General features: G+C 35.5%; 1 protein-coding gene and 1 pseudogene across 5 annotated transcripts in view; one reads left to right on the top strand and one right to left on the bottom strand.

Moving 5' to 3' along the window:
* CDH18 (cadherin 18) overlaps positions 1-16,477 on the bottom strand; it is a 1,096,529-nt gene that overhangs the window by 622,398 nt on the left and 457,654 nt on the right. The window lies entirely within an intron of this gene.
* Positions 6,428-7,383, top strand: LOC101054027 (ribose-phosphate pyrophosphokinase 1-like; annotated as a pseudogene).

The following is a 16,477-nucleotide window of genomic DNA, read 5'->3' as shown; positions in this document are numbered from 1 at the left end:
AGGTTCCATATATATGTGGGATATGGAAGCACAGTGAGGTATGAAAAATTACCTGTTCAGTACAATGGATACAATGTAAGTGATAGTTATACTAAAAGTCCAGACTTTAGCACTATGCAATGTATCCATGTAACTTAATTTGTACTCCTTAAATCATTAAAAATAAATAAAAATGTCTAAGAAATTAGTCTTACTAAAGGCTCAAACCATGAACAAAATGTATTTTTTCATTTTGTTTTATATGTATTGTATAACGTATTGCTAATAACATGTATCAGGCATATGCTGTTATATAATAGTGTACATTTTTACTTGTGTGTCAGATTTTGCATTAAAGTAGTCTCGTTTTGTGTGTGTTTGGTGTGGGGTGTAATATTTAGATTTTTCAGATAATTGACCTTGAATACAAAAAGTAAGTACACTAGATTGTCTTTATTTTGTCTATTTGTTTTCATCTTCATGAATTGAGATGGCAATAAAATGTAATACAAAAATCAATGCAAACCTTATAATGAATTGGCAAACTTGGTTATTTTTTTAATCATGTCTTTTAAAATAAAAGACATTAGTAGCCATTAAAGGAAATGAATGTCTTTGAATAGATTCCCTAAAAAATAAAGCAGAACAAATTGCGGAATCAAGAATAACGAAATCTTGTGATTAAAGATAGGAAATTCGTACAAACATTGTATATATGTTGGGTTTTCTCAGCTACAGGCATGAGTATTTCATATCTCAATGTGTTTTTACAAACCCGACAAATTTGCATTTCTATTTTCATTCTACTTCTTGAAAAAAAAATAAACATTTTAAGAGAATTTAAAAAATATTTACAAATTAAAATATAGGGTGAATGTACTAAGGCTTTATGAACCTTTTGCTATAAATTGGTTTCATAGTTGTCACTTTATATTATGAACAATATAAAGAGATTTTTAAATTAATAAATATATAGATCACCAGTTTCTCAACACAGTTCCATTTATCAGGAAACAGTGACTTATCCCACATTGTAAAAACCAATTCCTCTGGTTAGCAAGAAATGCCAAATACATCAAATTCCAAGTGGGTGAATTGTGCTGTCTTTACCACTAAGAAAATTGGGACCATCTCTTTGTGCCCTTGAGACTGACATTGACATTAACTCTCTCATAACCCTACTCCAAAAAAAATTCCGTTAGAGGACTTTATGAAAGAGAAAAGCATACATCTGCTGTTTCAAACTGCATTCCTGAGAAGATGAGATTTCAAAATTTATAAAACAGAGGTAAAAGACTCCTTTACAAAGCAATTCTTGAGTTTAAGATTTGTTTTACACTTTTATAAACCTTGGTATATTGTACTTGTCAGAAAAACTTCATAACCTAACAATAACCTTTTGCTATCCTTTATGTAGTGTTGTCCAGACAAATTGTCGTGCTATTCAGCTGAAGGAGATTGATGACACAGCACACGGCCAGTGCAGAGCTTAGGAGAATATACCCCTTCAGTGAACTCCAGCGCATTCCACCTCACTTCTCTAGGCTCAGATGGCATGATTCCCTTAAGGATTTTGATTTACAGGCTGTGAAATGCCAAAAATACAACTCCAAACATGAAAGAGTACATTGAAAAAAATGGAGCAATAAACATTTTCTCCCGAAAATAGTAGACGTGGCTATTTGCTGTAGGAAAAGAAGAGTTGTTTTTAAAAATTTAGAAGAAAAAATAAGCAATGTGACTGTCTTATCAATATATGAAATTAAAAATCATGTTTACTAAAGCTCTGTTTAAATCGGAAAAGTACTATGTATTTTTACATTTGTTTGATACTGTTACATCTTACCACACTCATGATGATTATAGTTATTTGTTTTAAGAAATAGATTCCAAATGCTTGGAAATTTTGTATAAAACAAAACAGAAACATTCATTACAGTGTTATCTCATGATTGCATAATATTGAGAATTTTTACGATTGTAATACAATTATTTATTTTTTAATGAAATGTTAACTTCTTCAGAAGTTAAAATAGCATGCTCATTAAATTGAAGTTTTGCTCTCTATCATTCAGCCTGCCTGCACATGGAGAACATATGGCATTTTATATGATTGTGTATTTTTTTACTTGAGACATAACTCTTAGAAGTCAAGAAGAAGACAGCAGTCAGATTTACTTGCATTTTTAAAACAGTAATGTCAAAATGCTGCCTACTGTGTAAATATGTTCACATATGGCCAGGTGTGGTGGCTCACGCTTGTAATCCCAGCACTTTGGGAGGCCAAGGTGGATGAATTTTCTGAGGTCAGGAGTTCCAGATCAGTCTGGCCAATGTAGTGAAACCCAGTCTCTACTAAAAATACAAAAAAATTTAGCCAGGCGTGGTGGCATGCGCCTGGAATCCCAACTACTCAGGAGGCTGAGGCAAAGGAGTTGCTTGAATCAGAAAGGTAGAGGTTGCAGTGAGCCGAGATCACGTTACTGCACTCCAGCCTGGGTGACAAGGAAAGACTCCATCTCAAAAAAAAAAAAAAAAAAAAAAAGATGTTCTTTTATGGAGAACTTATGGGAAGACAGATTATCAGTAGAGAAGAAACCAATAGATTAGAGAAAATTTAAGTCTGACATTTTGTGTGTGTGTTTTTTTTTAAATTTTATTTTTAGTTGACAAATAATTATATATATTATGGGGTACAATGTGATGTTTTGATATATGTATACATTGCAGAATCACCAAATCATGTAAGTAGCATATCCATCTCTTCAAATGTTTATGAGTTCTTTGTATTAATAACATTTAAAATCTCTATTTTGAATGTACAATCCACTATCAACTATAGTCATCATGCTGTACAATAGAAGACCAGAACTTATTCCTCCCAACTAACTTCATCTTCACATCTGTTGACCAATATTTCCCCTTTTCCCACCCAACCCCACACCCTGGCCCCTGGTAACCACCATTCTACACAGTACTTTTATGAGTTTGACTTGTTTAGATTCCAGATACAAATGAGATCATATGGTATTATTTGGCTCCTCATTACTTATGCAAATTTCTGCAGCTGGCTTGAATTTCTCCTCAGAAAGTGGGATTTTTTTTTTCTATCACATTTTCAGGCTGCGAATTTTCCAAACGTTAATGCTCTGCTTCTCTTATAAAATGGAATGCCTTTAACAGCACCCAGGTTACTTCTTGAATGCTTTGCTGCTTAGAAATTTCTTCTGCCAGATATCCTAAATCATATCTGTCAAGTTCAAAGCTCCACAAATCTCTAGGGCAGGGGCAAAATTCCACTAGTCTCTTTTCTAAAACATAGCAAGAGTCACCTTTGCTCCAGTTCCCAACAAGTCCCTCATCTCCCTCTGGTACCACCTCAGCCTGCACCTTATTGTTCATATCACTATCAGCATTTTGTTCAAAGCCATTCAGCAAATCTCTAGGAAGTTCCAAACTTTTCCACACATTTCTGTCTCCTTTTGAGTCTTCCAAGTTGTTCCCACATCTGCTTGTTATCTAGTTCCAAAGTCATTTCCACATTTTTGGCCATCTTTTCAGCAACACCCCACTCTACTGGTACCAATTTACTGTATTAGCACATTTTCATGCTGCTAATAAAGACCTACCCAAGACTGAGGTTTAATTGGACTTCTAGTTCCACGTGGCTAGGGAAGCCTCACAATTATGGCAAAAGGCAAGGAAGAGCAAGTCACATGTTCAATGGATGCCAGCAGGCAAAGAGAGGGAGCTTGTGCAGCGGAACTCCTTTTCTTAAACCTATCAGATCTTATGACACTTATTCACCATCATGAGAACAGCAAGGGAAAGAATTGGCCCCATGATTCAATTATCTCTCCCAGGTCTTTTCCACAACATATGGGAATTCAAGATGAGATTTGGATGGAGACACAGCCAACCCATATTAATTAGTAACCCTGAAACCGCATCTTAGTGCTCAAATTAAAAAAAAAAAAAAAGAGTTGCACATCCCTCACTTTCAACCCAAAGCTAGAAATGATAAAGTTTATGAAGGAAGACATATCAAAAGCTGAGATAAGCTAAAAGGTAGGACTCTTGCACAAAACAGTTAGCCAAGCTGTAAAACAAAGAAAAAGCTCTTGAAGGAAATTTAAAGTGTTACTCCAGTGAACACATGAATGGTAAGAAACAGCCTTATTGCCGATATGGTGAAAGTTTTACTGAAATTGATAGGTGATCAAACCAGCAACAAAATTACCTTAGGCCAAAAGCCTAACCCGGAGCACAACTCTAACTCTGAAATTTTATGAAGGCTGAAAGCGGTAAGAAAGCTGCATGGAAAATTTGAAGTTAGAAATTGTTGGTTCATGAGGTTTAAAGAAGCAGCCATCTCCATAACATAAAAGAGCAAAATGAAGTAGTGAGTGCTGATGTAGATGCTACGTTGAGTTATTTGGAGGATCTAGCTAAGATCATTGACAAATGCAGCTACACTAAACAAAAGATTTTTGATGGAGATTAAACAGCCTTCTATTGAAAGAATATTCCATCTAAGAGCTTCATAGCTAGGGAGAAGTCAATACCTTCTTCAAAGCTTCAAAGTACAGGTTGACTCTCTTGTTAGGGGCTAATCCATCTCCTGACTTTAGGTTAAAGCCACTGCTCATTTATCACTCTGAAAATCCCAGGATCTGTAGGAATTATGCTAAATCTACTCTGTCTGTACTCTATAAAAACAAGCAACAGAGCTTGGATGACAGCAGTTCTGTTTACATTATTGTTTATTGAATAGTTTAAGCTCACTGTTGAGACCTACTGTCAGAAAAGAAAGATTCTTTTTAAATACTAACGCTCATTCATAGGGTACCTAGTCACCAAGAGCTTTAAAAAAAGGAGGTATATAAGAAGCTAAATGTTGTTTTTAAGCCAGCTAGCACAACATCCATTCTGCAGCTCATGGGTCAAGAAGTAATTTTTGACAGTCAGTCTTATTAAGAAGATAACATGAAGAGAAATGACAGATACAGGTGAAGGGAAGGAAGACAGCAAACCACACTGCCATGTGTGTACCTATGCAACAATCTTGCATGCTCTTCACATGTACCCCCAAACCTAAAATGCAATAAAAAAAATTAAATTAAATTAAATTTAAAAAAAAAGAAAAGAAATGCATTTCTTAATGCTATAGCTGCCATAAATAGTGATTTGTCTGATGGATCTGAGCAAAATAAACTGATACACTTCAGGAAATAATTTACTATTCTAGAGGATATTAAAATATTCAGTATTAATAGACATCAGAATATTAATACTAATAGTAGTTTAAACAAAATTGATTTCAATGCTTATGGATGACTTTTACATCAGTGTAGGAAGTAACTTGAGATGTGCTGGAAATAGAAAGAAAGCTAGTATTTGAAGGGAAGCCTATAGATATGAGTGAAATGCTGCAATGAACAATCTCCTTATAAAAGTTGACTGGGTTAAGAATTGAATAATATGGATAAACAAAGAAATTTATTTCTTGAAATGGAATACACTCTTTGTGAAGATGATGTGAACATTGTTTAAATAAGAAAAAAAAAAGACTTACCATATTACATAAACTTAGTTGCTAAAGCAGCCATAGGGTTTCAGATAATTGACTCCAATTTAGAAAGAAGTTTTACTGTGGGTAAAATGTCATTAAACAGTATTCCATGTTACAGAGAAATTTTTGTGGGAAAAAAAAACAAAAAACAAAATCAATTGATACAGCAAATGTCACTGTTGTCTTATTTTAAAATTGCCACAGCCACCTTAACCTTCACCAAGCACCATCCTTATCAGTCAGCAGCCATCAATATCAAGGCCAGGCTCTCCAACAGAGAAAAAATTACAACTGGGTTGGGCGCAGTGGCTCCCACCTGTAATCGCAGCACTTTGGGAGGCCAAGGCAGGTGGATCATGAGGTCAGGAGACGGAGACCAGCCTGGCCAATATCGTGAAACGGTCTCTACAAAAAAACACAAAAATTAGCTGCCATGGTGGTACATGCCTGTACTCCCAGCATCTTGAGAGGCTGAGACAGGAGAATCACTTGAACCCCAGAGGCAAGTTTGCAGTGAGCCGAGATGGTGACACTGCCCTCCAGCTTGGGGACAGAGCAAGACTCCATCTCAAAAAAAAAAAAAAAAAAAAAAAAAAAAAAGATTACAACTGGCTGAAGACTCAGATGACTGTTAGCCCTTTTTAGCAATAAATTATTTTTTTAACTTGGTTATTTAGTGTATTAAAAATGTGAAGTGGGAGGTACAATTTTTTCAAGAGACCCAGAGTCAATTTGGGACTGCGCCCTGTGAGGCGGAAGGGACACTAACGGCTGAGTAACAACCGGAAGCTGTTAGAATCTGTGGTTCACTTCCGTTCCAGTCTCAGCGGCAGCTGGGTTGCTGGACCGAGTGCCTCTTACCAGTAGTTGGCCAAGATGCCGAATATCAAAATCTTCAGTGGCTGCTCCCACCTGGACTTATCCCAGAAAGTAGCCGACCGCCTAGGCCTGGAGCTAGGCAAGGTGGTGACTAAGAAATTCAGCAACCAGGAGACCTGTGTGGAAACTGGCGAGAGCCTACGTGGAGAGGATGTCTACATCCTTCAGAGTGGTTGTGGCAAAATCAATGACAGTCCAATGGAGCTTTTGATCATGATTAATGCCTGCAAGATTGCTTCAGCTAGACAAGTTACTGCAGTCATCCCATGCTTCCCTTACGCCCCACAGGATAAGAAGGATAAGAGCTGGGCCCCAATCTCCGCCAAGCTTGTTGCAAATATGCTGTCTATAGCAGGTGCAGATCATATAATCACCATGGATCTACAAGCTTCTCAGATTCAGGGCTTTTTTGATATCCCAGTAGACAACTTGTATGTAGAACCAACTGTCCTGAAGTGGATAAGGGAGAGTATCTCTGAGTGGCAGAACTGCACTATTGTCTTGCCAGATGCTGGCAGAGCTAAGAGAGTGACCTAGATTGCAGACCAGTTGAACGTGGACTTTTCCTTGATTCATAAATAATGGAAGAAGGCCAATGAAGTGGACTTCATGGTGTTAGTGGGAGATGTGAATGATCGCGTGGCTATCCTTGTAGATGACATGGCAGACACCTATGATACAATCTGCCTCGCAGCTGACAAACTTCTCTCAGCTGGAGCCACCAGAGTTTATGCTATCTTGACTCATGGAATCTTTTCTGGCCCGGCCATTTCTCGCATCAATACTGCATGTTTTGAAGCAGTGGTAATACCAATACCATACCTCAAGAGGATAACATGAAGCATTGCTCCAAAATACTAGTAATTGACATCTCCATGATCCTTGCAGAAGTCATGAGGAGAACTCATAATGGGGAATCTGTTTCCTACCTGTTCAGCCATGTTCCTTTATAATAGAATTACTTCTAAGTTATGCTATTTTAAAATACAGTTAGATTAAGAAAAATAAACCTTGCCTTTATTTTTTTCTTAGTGTTTGATGAAAACTTCAGCAGAAGATCCAGGTTGCTCCAGTGTAACTTTCTATATCCCACATCAGGTATATGAGTTTACCTTAAATTAGGGGAAAACAGGTTAAAAATAATCACTAGGATTTCCTGACTAGGTTGTCTCATCTGGCTTCTTTGATGATTTTGTGAGCCCAGCAGCTTTAACTGTAGCCCGTTTGCTGCAAGATTTCAGACAGAACAGAGGCCTCACAGGAAAAACAACATACCCACAACCATCTGATCTTCAACAAACCTGACAAAAACAAGCAATGGGGAAAGGACTCCCTGTTTAATAAATGGTGTTGGGAAAACTGGCTAGCCATGTGCAGAAAGCAGAAACAGGACCCCTTCCTGACACCTTACACCAAAATTAACTCCAGATGGATTAAAGACTTAAACATCAGACCTAACACCATAAAAACCTTAGAGGAAAATCTAGGCAAAACCATTCAGGACATAGGTGTAGGCAAGGACTTCATGACCAAAACGCCAAAAGCAATGGCAACAAAAGCCAAAATAGACAAATGGGACCTAATCAAACTCCACAGCTTCTGCACGGCAAAAGAAACAGTCAGTAGAGTGAATCGGCAACCAACAGAATGGGAAAAAATTTTTGCAGCCTACCCATCTGACAAGGGGCTGATATCCAGAATTTACAAAGAACTAAAGCAGATCTACAAGAAAAAAAACAAACAAGCCCATTCAAAAATGGGCAAAGGACATGAACAGGTACTTTACAAAGAAGACATACAGGAGGCCAACAAACATATGAAAAAATGCTCATTATCACTGGTCATCAGAGAAATGCAAATCAAAACCACATTGAGATACCATCTCACACCAGTTAGAATGGCGATCATTAAAAAATTGGGAAACAACAGATGCTGGAGAGGATGTGGAGAAATAGGAACACTTTTACACTGTTGGTGGGAATGTAAATTAGTTCAACCATTGTAGAAGACAGTGTGGCGATTCCTCAAGGACCTAAAAATAGAAATCCCATTTGACCCAGCAATCCCATTACTGGGTATATATCCAAAGGATTATAAATCATTCTACTACAAGGACACATGCACACGAATGTGCATTGCAGCACTGTTTACAATAGCAAAGACCTGGAACCAACCCAAATGTCCAATGATGATAGACTGGATAGGGAAAATGTGGTACATATACACCATGGAATATTACGCAGCCATCAAAAACGATGAGTTCACGTCCTTTGTAGGGACATGGATGAACCTGGAAACCATCATTCTCAGCAAACTGACACAAGAGCAGAAAATCAAACACCGTATATTCTCATTCATAGGCGGGTGCTGAACAATGAGAACACAAGGACACAGGGAGGGGAGCACTACACACTGGGGTCCCTTGGGGGGAAATGGGGGAGGGGTGGGGGGATGGGGAGGTAGGAAGAAATAGCATGGGGAGAAATGACAGATACAGGTGAGGGGACAGAAGGCAGCAAACCACACTGCCATGTGTGTACCTATGCAACAATCTTGCATGTTCATCACATGTACCCCGAAACCTAAAATAAAATAAAATAAAATAAAATTAAAAAAAAAAAAAGATTTCAGCCTTTTGAGGGTGTTTTGTAGAGAGGTTTGAAAGTGATTGGAAAGCTTACATGTGAATGCTTCACAAATTTAGGTATGGTGTCCACACTACCCCACTCTGCCTCACACACATATGCGACCATTTTACTGGTTTTCCTTAAAAAGGACAATAACATAATTTTTAAAATATAAATCTGAGGACATTTGAGGGGCCAACAAAATACAAAAAAAAGGAGATAAAAATTAAATGTTTAAAGTTAACAAAAGGCACTACAATGTCACCTAACGTCTAACTACCATGGTGGTAATAGACTAAGGAAGATTAAGTTACAACAAAAATAACCTATGTAAATATCAGAGGTTAGGTAGCAAAAAGTGGATTTGCTTTCCAGAAGACTATGGTATCACTGACCATTTGGGCCCAGTAGGATATTTAGCAAGAAAAAGGTCAAGGTGGGTGGAGGTAAAGCTAAACCAAATAGTTGGTGACAAATCCATGTTCCTCCTCTCAAGAAGCATTTGCTATACTTTGTTGCCTCCTCTCAAGATCCCAGTAGCTGCTCAAGCTGAAAGTTGCCTATTGCTGCCTTTCAGGGGCTTCAGCAACCAGATCCAATTTTGTTATTGCTCAGGGCTCTTCCTGCAATTGAGCATAGAACCTGGAGAATCTGTGAAACAGAGTAGGGGTTGGGGGTAGGGAGTAGATTGGGTAGCTTTGTTTCTAGTTGTTCTGAAAAAAGAAAACTCTGAAGCAATAAAGTATTTTTGAACAAAAACATATATACTATTTTGCACTTTATGTTACAGTATAGCATAAAAATAATTTTATGTATCTTGGGAAACCAAATCATTTATGTGATATACGTGGTTGTGTAACAAGATGGTGATTCTTTTCTCTAAACTTTATAAAATCAAGGTGTCCAAAACGTGATTATGATGAGGAAAGATATATGTATATAATCTGCCACAATAGCCCAGTGAATTCTGCCTTTGGAAAAGGCACATATTACTAGATTGTTCTAACAATGTATGGGCAAGGAAAGCAATGCTACAGCTAAAAGACAATGGAAGGCTTGCAAATAACAACCCAAAAATTAGATGGAAAATACAGTTCAAGGGATAGTGAATAAATTCCACCACCATTATTATCCCCATGTTCTAGCCACAAACTTGTGTTGAACTCTTATTTTATGCCAGGCGCTATTCTTGGTATTTTACAAATGTGATTTCACTTAAATTTAAAATAATTCTCTGACATGTATAAGTAATTTTAATGGATATTTGACTTCCTAATATTTACCTGGAGAGCTGACAAAGAGATTGGTCTTGTTGATCCAATGGTATTCTATTCCTTTCTAGTAATTTGCTCCGCAATGGTCATATGATTGAATTCTGGCCAGTAATCTCTCAGGACAGTTTTGCTAGCAATTTATTGGAAAATACTTTCTTATTTTTGGAGAAAACCAAAAGGAATACAGAATATTTCTTTTCTCATGGATATGACTAAGGAAGCATGTGGTCCTGGAGATTACTGGCAGGCAACTCTGTCCATGAGGGAAGCCAGCCTGTGTGGACATGGCCAGCATATGGCAAAGTGTGCAGACAGGACAATAGGAAAAACTCAGGGCCAGAATGTAAATTGACTCTAGCCGCAAGTGGAAGCATTTCTGGACTCTTGATATAGTTTTATATTGTTAAAGCCTTTTTTTTTTTTTAACTTGGCCTCTTCTCTATGTTTTGTAGCTGAAACTATGCTAAAAAAATAGGATTATTCCAATTTTATACATGAACAAGAAACACTCGAGAGGTGAATTAAATTGCCTGTGATCATAATACCAGTAGCTTGTCTATTGTCTTTAATTTCAGTCTGATCTGACTCACTACCCTTCATTCTCTTTCAGAAAGGTCTAAAGGGAGTCTTGAATCCAACACTGAGATGTTTAGTTTTATTAAAATTTGGGACCCTTCCTGGTTTCTGAATATAACAATATTAAAACAAACAAACAAACAAACAAACAAACAAAAAATGCATATATATTTTATTTTCTGGGAGCTTTTAAAATAGGAATATGAGACAGACTAGTGCATATTTCTGAATAGAACCTTTTGAAAAGATCTGTTGAAAAAACAGTAAATCCCAAACTCTTATACTTATTTTTAATCATAAATTTGTAGCCATGGTTTAATAAAAATATTATAGTTACTTAATTATGAAACAACAGTGGACTTTTTTATTTGTTTATATTTTATCCTAGTGAATACACATGATATTATGGTAAAATAAAAATCTGAATGGTCTTTGTAGACTTTCCTGTATCTTTCTGTCTTCTGTGTTAAACTATGTGTATATCAAGTGATCAAATTGCAAAAGTCTTTAATCATGTTTGGAAAAATTGGAAAATTACCTCACATATTTTCTACCCAGTTTGGTTCTTATTCTAATAGTTGAAATATATCTGTTTAGATATATTTTGTTTTAGAAGATCAACAAATAAAGTTACTGCACTTACTTTGTAATTGTTGCATTTTGATTTAGATAGCTTATGCCAAGATTTTGGATGAATGCTATTTACATAAAAGTATGTTAAAAATGAAAACGCCAGATTTTCTCACTTCAGTGTGGTTCTTATTGTGAAAGTTATCAAGATTTTGGCAAAAGCTGTATAATGAAGTACCACTTTGTCTGGCATCATATTTTATTATGACAATTTTATTGTTAAAATACTTCCCTAAAGCAGAGCAGTGGCCAAATGTTCTTACTTGGATCCTAAGTATTTAGGCTAGTAAAACTTTGCTGCTTCTGAGATACGTTGTGTTTTTATTTCAAAAATATTTTAGATTTGCCACATTACTTTTTATTAGTTTCATCATAAGAAATTCTAGACAACCATTAACAGATATCATTTTTTGAAATGTTTCTATTAATATTTTCTACAAAGTAAAACTGACAGACTCAAAGCTTTTTTATCTGGTGGTTAATAATATTTTGAAATACACACTTATGGAAAGTGTGTCAGTAAATTAAATATAGCCCTTTGGTAGTTTAAGTGGGTGTGACAATTTGATATGGCTTATAAATGAAAGCAGAAAATAACAAAAGATGATTTAAAAAGATCTGTGATAAAAACTCACAAGAAAGTGGACAACAGGATCTTGGAAAAAAACCATTTGTGTTTACTTAATGGCTTTTCTTTGAAGAGTATATATAAACAATTTGAAGTACAGAAAACAGTAAACATGTTTACTATGTGAAATTCTTGAGTGGAAACAAATGTGCAATTGACATTGTTCATAAGTGATTTCTAACAGGTGTACGTAGATCAGAAATGGAAAGTGGGTTTCTCTTTCAACCTCATGAAACCTATTACTAAAAAGAAGAAAAAAAGAAATACTGGCTGGGTAAGGTTGCTCACACCAATAATCCCAACACTTTGGGAAGCCAAGGCAGGCAAATTGCTTGAGCCCAGGTAATCTAGACCATTCCAGGCAACATGGTGAAACTCTGGATTTACAAAAAATAGAAATAAAAGAAAAGAAAATAATTAGCCAGGCATGGTGGTGCGTTCCTGTAGTCCCAGCTACTTGGGGAAGCTGCAGTGGGAGGATCACTTGAGCCTGGAATATTGAGGATTCAGTTAGCCGGGATTACACCACTTCATTCCAGCCGGGGCGACAGAATGAGACCCTGTCTCAAATTAAAGAAAAAAAAAAAAAAAGAAAGAAAGAAAGAAAAAAAAAAACCCACACACCTGACAACTATTTATGATTTTCAACAATTCAGAAATCATAATGTGAGTACAAAAGTGAATGCAAGTTGAATTTTTTAAAAGTTAAATTGCAATATACAAAAGACATTTGAAGGCCAGGCACCGTGGCTCACGCCTGTAATCCCCGCCCTTTGAGAGGCTAAGTCCTAGGATCTCTTGAGGTCAGGAGTGCCAGACCAGCTTGGGCAACATAGCAAGACCTCGTCACTACAAAAAGAGTTTAAAAACTTAGCCAGGCATGGTAGCATGTACTTGTAGTCCCAGCTCAGGAGGCTGAGGCAGGAAGATTTCTTGAGCCCAAGAGTTTGAGGCTGCAGTGAGCCATAATTTGTCTCCAGGTTGATTAACAGGCACTCTAGCCTGGGTGATAGAGTAAGACCTTGTCTTAAAGGAAAGGCAAGAAAAATCACTAAGAGTACTTTAAGTAAGGATTTAAATATGGGCATTCATAATTATTATAATTTATAGCCAATAGTCATTTCAAGTTTTTCTTCATTCTGGGTCTCTTTTGTTTAGTTTATAATTTCTAATTCACTTGAATTCTGCATTATTAGATTCTTCTTATAAAAATTATCTTATAAATAAATACTAATCCTCTCTTTCATATTTTTGTAGGACTTGGATATTTTGTTTTCTTATACTGAAGCAAGGAGGCAATAGTTTAAATGAAAAATATACTTAAACTTTCAATAGAAATAGCATTCAACTATTACAGCACTTCAATGACATTAAACAGAGAACCTCCAGATCAGGCATAGTCAGAGGCAAAGTTACATTAATTGAGAAAGGCTGTAGTCAAGTAAGGAGGACTTTTTCAAATTTTTGTTTGCTTGTTTTTTGTTTTTTTGATGCTTCATATGCAGCGTCAGGTAATTTTGGAACCACAGACAAAAATGGATGTTGACTCTTCCATTGTCTTACATGATTGCAATACTGCCATGGGATTTCATTAAGGTAATTGCATTTTATTATTATTATTTGCCGAGGTATAAGGTGCTGCATCATTGTAAAATACCTCACAATGATTTCAACTGGGAAACTGAAAAACTATCTGCCACTGTTCAGGTAGAGAAAAAACATATGGCCCACCTTCCCTTGGATTATGGATTGTGACTCTGTATGACTTCATGCAAAATCAGCTTTTTACTACAGTGGAAAAGATTATCCTCCCTTTGAAATGAACATAAAATTCTGTTTTCCATGGTGTTTTATAGACTTTGGAGTTTGTATCTTGCTAAACCAGGAAAATAAACTAAATGGCATCATATTTGAAGAATAAATAGAGAAAAGAGTGTGGACAGGTTAGCTGAAATTGTGAAATGACAAAATGATCTTAAGAGAAAATTTTTTGAATTTGGAAGTAGTCTGCTATGAAAATAATTCTAAAAGTATTTGTAAGTGTTTTAGCACTTAATAAATTAACTCATGTATTTGAATATCATGATTAAAAGTAAACTGTTCTCCTTGATGACTGGTATTAAAAATTTGAATTATCAGGAAAATACATATGCATATTTTTTTAAGGTTTATCTTACCTATTACTTCCTCCATGAACCCCTTCTGCCAATCTTTTCTAATCTGTGCTTATCATTTGCTTGCTATAGTTCAGCAAATAAAATATATTTTGATTTATTTTATGGACCTCTCAATGCACAGTATTACATTTTTAATATCTTCGAACTCAAATATGTAAAGAAAGCAAGTTCATGCTATACCAAAAAAACTGGAAGAATGACTAGTAAAATATATTCATAGATGTTAAAGTATAATGTTAATCAGATTGAGATCCCATTTGGTATGACAGAATCCTTAACTAAAATTTACTACTGATTAAGTTAAAAATGATCTCAAATTTGATTAAGTTAAAAATGATTTCAAATTTGATTTCTTGGCTACTGTTTTAAATATGTACTTTTAATTTTTGTAAAATATGCATAATGTGAAATTTATAATTTTAATCATTTTCAAGTGTACAGGTCAGTGGCATTAAGAATATTAACATTGAGCATGAAATGGTGGCACACACCTGCAATCCCAACAACATGGGATGGTGAGCTGGGAGGATTGCTTGATCCCAAGAATATGAGACCAGTCTGGGCAAAAATGTGAGACGCCATTGTTCAATTACTACCCATCCATTCCCAGAAAATTTTTATCTTCCCAGTTGGGACTGAGTTAAGCAATAACTCCTCCTGTATTCTTTTTTTTTTTTTTCTTTCTCCTCTAGTTACTTGATCTTTCAAGTAATACACATATAAAAAATCTGGGAAGTATGCATAAACAATAATGCACTATGGAATTAATTGCTTTAGAAGTCACTTTAATAATAGTTGCACTATGTTAAGGTATTTGTGCCAACACTATATTAAACTCAAGGATTTTCTGTACAAAATGCTAAGAGTTAAATACTCATGATAGTCCATTGTCTTGTACCTCAATGATTTCATTATTCAAAATATAATAGTAATAAGATAAAAGTATAAAACAAAAATCCAGAAAAATAAATATCTGATTGGAAGAATCAGAGAGCTGGCTGGGTAACCAGGTATTAAGGAACAGGTAAGCGAGTCAACATACTGTGAGTTGCTTTTCTTTTCTGGGCCCTTGCCACCTCATGGTTTAGATCATAAGGCTAAGAGTCCTAAAATAGGGGAGGAGCTAAGAGGCAGAGAAGTCAGTGAAATTTTCATAATTATGTGGCACATGGGATATAAAACTTGAAGTTCAGAGCAGCCAGAAAATTTAGAATTAACGAGACCAAAGTTTTGACAAGAAAGGAGGATACTGCATACCTAATTTTCCAGTTTTGTAGGACAACAGCATAAGTAGGTAAGAAGAAACCACTGAAAGTTACAATGGTATTATCTGCAGACTCCTGGTGCCAAGGAAACACAAGTTCAGGACCTTCCAATGAGAGAGGGTCCTAGGAAATATCCCATGCTCTCAGTTGAGACACTGAGAAAGCCATAGCTTAAAAAACAACAAAATGACATTTAAATTAAGTATTATCACAATAGCAACCTAGTCTGGAATCAACTAAATTAGTTCCAGATTGAATTAAAGTGATGTGCCTCCAGTCTAGCCACCTATTAGAAAATAGATTAGTAAACACTCACTAGAAAAAGGCACAATTCAAGGTAAGATTTGGGTGGACACACAGCCAAGTCATATAACTCAATGAATCAAAAAATGGCTTTTACATTATATTCAGCTATTTATATGATAATCTATTTTTGGTTGTCCTATATTTTCCTGATTAAATTGTCATTGGCCAACATATTACTGATATAAGATGAATTTGTATTTTGTGATAATTAATGTAATAATATTTTATAGTCACTATTGTTTTGCAAATTTTCTTGGTTGTATTTGATATCTATTTTAGCATATATTTAAAGTTGTTTTTTTTAATAAATGCAAGAATTACTCTTGCAATTGTTTTAAAATGTATTTAATTTGTATAAGTTTTGGGAAGTTACACTTTTGTGATAGTAAACTGTTTTTCGGTATTGTAGAGTCACTTTTCACTTATTCTGACTGAGATTTATATATTTCTATTAGATTATATAATTGCTTCATGTAGGTTCTGTGCCAATGTTTTAATTGTATGTTTATTTTACTGTATTTTTTCTTCAAAGGAAATACATTTTCAATTTTTGTAAGTAATTTT

The sequence above is a fragment of the Saimiri boliviensis genome, chromosome 1 (genome assembly GCF_048565385.1).
Source record: "Saimiri boliviensis isolate mSaiBol1 chromosome 1, mSaiBol1.pri, whole genome shotgun sequence".
NCBI lineage: Eukaryota > Metazoa > Chordata > Mammalia > Primates > Cebidae > Saimiri > Saimiri boliviensis.
This window is presented reverse-complemented; position numbering and strand designations above follow the sequence as displayed.